The 4,814-nt window shown below is 39.2% G+C and overlaps 1 long non-coding RNA gene across 1 annotated transcript; it reads right to left on the minus strand.

Annotated features, from left to right (window-relative positions):
• Nucleotides 1-252: 252 nt before the first annotated feature.
• On the minus strand, nucleotides 253-3,442 carry LOC141003252 (uncharacterized). The gene is made up of 5 exons (XR_012179706.1): nucleotides 3,379-3,442; nucleotides 3,157-3,228; nucleotides 1,060-1,172; nucleotides 793-915; nucleotides 253-303 (listed from the first exon to the last, which is right to left on the minus strand). It is a non-coding gene; the product is annotated as an uncharacterized lncRNA (long non-coding RNA).
• Nucleotides 3,443-4,814: the final 1,372 nt, after the last annotated feature.

Consider the following 4,814-nt stretch of genomic DNA (forward strand, 5'->3'; position numbering starts at 1 on the left):
GATCAATACAGATGGCTTGGCCTTTAGTTGTAAATAAACTGTGGAGAGAAAAAACAAAGGCGTTTCTGAAATGTTTGTATCCTGGCCTGTACTCATAATAAATAAATAAATTACTATATCGTGTCATATAAGAGTTTTAGAGAAATTAAGATGAATCAAAGTCTGTTCATTCTTGTAAAAAAGATACAATTATTACTCGTACTTACATAATGGCATCCAGACACATGCGTGACGGTCCTTGTATCATGTATCCTTTTATGTACCGTAAAGGAATCCTTGCGCGGGTGTGTCTGATGCAGCAATCTTAAAAAATCAAAGTTATTGCTGAAGTTAAATGAAATGCCACCAGCAGTCAAAGACACTTCTGATGTAAGCATTCTCAGCACTGCACAATAAAGATAATTATTTGAGCTTACAATGAAGCAGCAAAACACTACAGAAACTTTGTCTTCAAACTTTCTGATGGAGACAGTTAAAACATGTTGAAACGTAGGACTGGATCCTACTCGGATGGGAGGTTTTGACCGATGGGTCACTCTAACATGAGCAGCGTCTGAGCTGCTTTTAGAAATCAACCCAGAGACTGTTGGTCTCTCTACAGGAGGACTTGCTGGAGTCATCCCAGTCTTTAATAGATGTATGAATGGAAAGCATGTCAGTATAACACTGGACTGTAAAACATTTGACGTCAAATATTCATTCACACAAAGAGTTGTGTTATGTTAGCTCCATCTGTGTCTTTGTCTTCACACCTTCTGATGTAGACAGTTAAAACATGTTGAGGACACTTACAACCACCCAGAGGAATGTCTTTCTCTTGGACATGAGATTTTGGCTGTTGGGTCACTCTGACATCTACCTCTGAGGAAGTTTGATTCTCTACAGGAGGACTTGCTGGAGTTGTCTCATCCCAGTCTTTAACAGATGTATGAATGGAAAGCATGTCAGTATAACACTGGACTGTAAAACATTTGATATCAAATATTCATTTAGCTCCATCTGTGTCTTTGTCTTCACACCTTCTGATGGAGACAGTTAAAACATGTTGAGGACACTTACCACCACCGAGAGGAATGTCTTTCTCTTGGACACGAGATTTTGGCTGTTGGGTCACTCTGACATCTACCTCTGAGGAAGTTTGAGTCTCTACAGGAGTTGTCTCATCCCAGTCTCTAATATATGTAAATACAGAGGGCATGTCAGTATAACACTGGACTGTAAACATGTAACCCCAAATATTCATTCACACAAAGACTTCTGTCAGCCCATGTGTGACCTAAGCACTCTGTACATTGTGTTGCTATGCACAAGCAGTCAGCATTTTTGTGATTCCACAATGTCTACTTTCTGCTCAGAATCACAACATGTTGAAATGAGCTAAAACTCATGTTTAAAGGTGCAATATGTAAGAATATTAGTTCAAAACCATCAAGAAAGAAGTGAAATTATCAACAGAATGTGAAGAAATAACACTTCTGACGTTGTGTCAAATGTGTCTATGTACTGCATCACAAGATATCTGCTGAAGTCAGTGAGATACACAATCCGTGTACCCTTCGTTCTTTCTTTTTTCGTTTCAAAACCAAATAAAAAAAACGGAAAACAAGTTTGTTTTTCTGTTATTCTCTTTTAAACCCAGAACGAAAAAACAGGAAAAACAGAATAACACAAAACCACATTTTGTGTCTGTTATTCTGTTTTAAAACAAAAACAGAATAACGTGAAAATTAAGTTTTTGATTTTTATTGTTTTGATATTTTGATATTCTGAAAATTCGGGGAATGCTGGGAGATTTTTGCGGAGTCAGAGGCGCACGAAGTGAGCGGGAAAGTTGAAATCGTAGACTCTCCAAGTAGAATGGCTGCACTCCAGCCTTATGCAGATCTAATCTGGGAACTTTTTGAAAGTGGGAAGACACACTCGGAGATCAGAGATGTCCTCTAACGTGAAGGTGCCTCGCAATGCTCCATAATGAGTAGGAGGTTTTGCATGGAGCACACAAGCTTTGTCTTTTTCCGGGGGAGTCGCCGGCTCAGCCTAAGGGCTGAATGCGATCATACTTACTGATTAAAACACATAATACTGAACAGTTACAAGGAGGAAAACAACAGAGGCAAAATAAAAAAGACGAGGAGGAAAGGTCCGATTCGTTACCTAGCAACCAGAAGATTCTTTGTAGCAATTAACGTCTGCTACACTAACGGAAGACAACACAACACATTTCTATTTCAAAATAAAAGCATTTGTTATTGTAACCTATTACTATAATTATTAATCTATTGTCAGAGAAAAATATTTACAACCATATGTAGGCTAATGTTTTCATACTATCACATTTATTTTTACCTGTATAGGCCTACCGGTATGTGAATCGGGCGCGATCGCGTGCGAGCGAGCGAGAGAAAGAGAGAAAGAAAGGAGACACCGGGTGTTTACCAGCAAAAACTGAACGGTTAGAAATGAAAAGAGGGAAATCACAGAATACAGAATATGTCCAGGAGACTCAGGACGTGAGGGAGGAAGGATCAGATGGTGGCTCAGGTAGCGATGAGGAAAATATATATGGCTGCACATCTGTCAGCTGCACTGTAAGCAGGTGTAGCCTACACCATGCAGATATTTCTCAAACTTTATTTTGTAGGCTCAGGACAGACTAGATCATGATTGTATTGGATATAATAGGGTAGCCTAACCTAATAAATCTCTCGGCTGCTGTCCAGTCCGGTAATAACGGGTCTGTGGTGTGTACGCTACGTCATCGCCAGGTAGAACAACTGTAACCCCTGAAACTTAATTTTCACGTTATTCTGTTTTTGTTTTAAAACAGAATAACAGGCACAAAATGTGGTTTTGTGTTATTCTGTTTTTCCTGTTTTTTCATTCTGGGTTTAAAAGAGAATAACAGAAAAACTTTTTAATTTGGTTTTGAAACGAAAAAACGAAAGAACGAAGGGTGCACCTTTAAATTCAGTATTTCTACAGACTGCACCGCTCCCCTGTCCTCTCTTTCTTGAGGTACAAAGGTGTGTAATTATAATGCTTTGACTTTTCTCAAAGGTTAGCAAGTCATAGTATTACCTACAGAGTGGAAAGGTCACATATGCAAAGAGTTGTGCATTGTGCATAGCCTAAAACACCTTGACATTCTGAACTTACGAAACAAGTGGAGCAATGGCAGAAAAGTAGGTCTCCACATCAATACACACCTCCATGTTGGGAAACGTCATGCTAGTCAAAAACAGATAAGAAGAAACATGAACACAAAAAATGAAATATTTCATCTATGCTGCCATACAATTGCTATTAGCATTAGCAGCTGAAGATGCTACTGCTACCATTCCTACCGATACAAAGCACAAACAGTGACCACTGACTTACATTATCTTGGGTTCACATCCGAGAGCAGGAGGTCTGAGCTCTATATGTGACAACTGTGAAGAGATCGAATCTCTTTGCTCTAAATGTGATTTGTTGCACTGACAGTGATGCTGAGTATCGTTCCTCTTGACGGGGTGAACTTCATGTAAAAAAAAACAATATATACACATGTTAGTAGAGTACAGGACTATCAAGTCGCACTGAATTGTGAGTTCAGTTAGAGGCTGTGCTGAACACATGCTTGTTAACTCAAGAAAACAAACTGGCGTTGCCTCAAGATAAGCCTATGAGAAAACTTCTTCATAAGATTCTTAAGAGTGGACCATGACATACAGATACCCACAGTGGGTTTGGGAGTTTCAAAGCAAACCGTATAAACTGTTTATGAACTTTAGCTGTTTGTTGCGAGAATGTTTTACCTACTGATCTGATATGACAGAACGTGAAGAAATGAGAATGATTTAAGAGGCACTGCACCATCGGCCGTTCCTTAAATTTGTGCAGATGAGACAAGACAACATGTACTTTGCCTTAACTCTCAGTGTTACTGTCCTTATTACAGTTTAATACTCACACGTCAATTCAAAACTGCAAACAAACAGCTGTTGCCTGGTAAATGTTCGATACTGTCCTAAATTTCTCAGTGGCTGTGGTATAAGAAGAAAACACGATCAACTGTGCAGCTGACACCATTAGGCTAAATGATAGAAAGCAAAATTATAGCAATAACGATGTTGGTTTAATTGCACATTATATAAAAAGTGCATCAACACATAATGTAGAGAATGAAGTATGCTGTATGAGGTGGGTGTATAAAGAGTTTTAATGTGGGGTGGGTACAAATTAGACAAATGATTTTTATGAGAACCGCACAGTTTACACCAGGAAATAACCAAGTAGCTGACAGGACATCTGCAGCAGAGACGTACTTACCTTCAGCTGTTTTGTTGATGCTGTTTGTTTCATTAGTGGTGCCGTTGACTGTATGTAGAGTGGAGTTCTGGTTCATGTCAGATCGAGGCTGAATACAAAACTCTCCAAACAGCATCTCCTTATCAGAGCTGTCAGAGCTTCTTCTCTGTACAGACACTGAAAATCAACGCAAATCATCTCAAGATGACCAACACACCAACATTTTAATATGACCACTATAAACTGCTGCTAAAAACACCAGGTGAATCTTCTTCTCTTACCTGAGAAAGGATCATGTTGTAAAAAGAAGACGACCCATACAACATTCAGGAGAGCCACAACAACCTGGACAGTCCACTGCATCTTGCTGTCTACTCTCTAGTCGGTCTGCGTGAGATACAAATAGATTGAAAATTGCTTTGCTTGTGTGTTTGCAGGTTTGTTTGCGTGCTTGAGGGTATTTCATCATTTAACCACAAAACCATCATCGCATCGAAAGCAGAATGTGTGATCTGCTTACACAC

The sequence above is a fragment of the Pagrus major genome, chromosome 10, assembly GCF_040436345.1.
Source record: "Pagrus major chromosome 10, Pma_NU_1.0".
NCBI classification, from domain to species: Eukaryota; Metazoa; Chordata; class Actinopteri; order Spariformes; family Sparidae; genus Pagrus; species Pagrus major.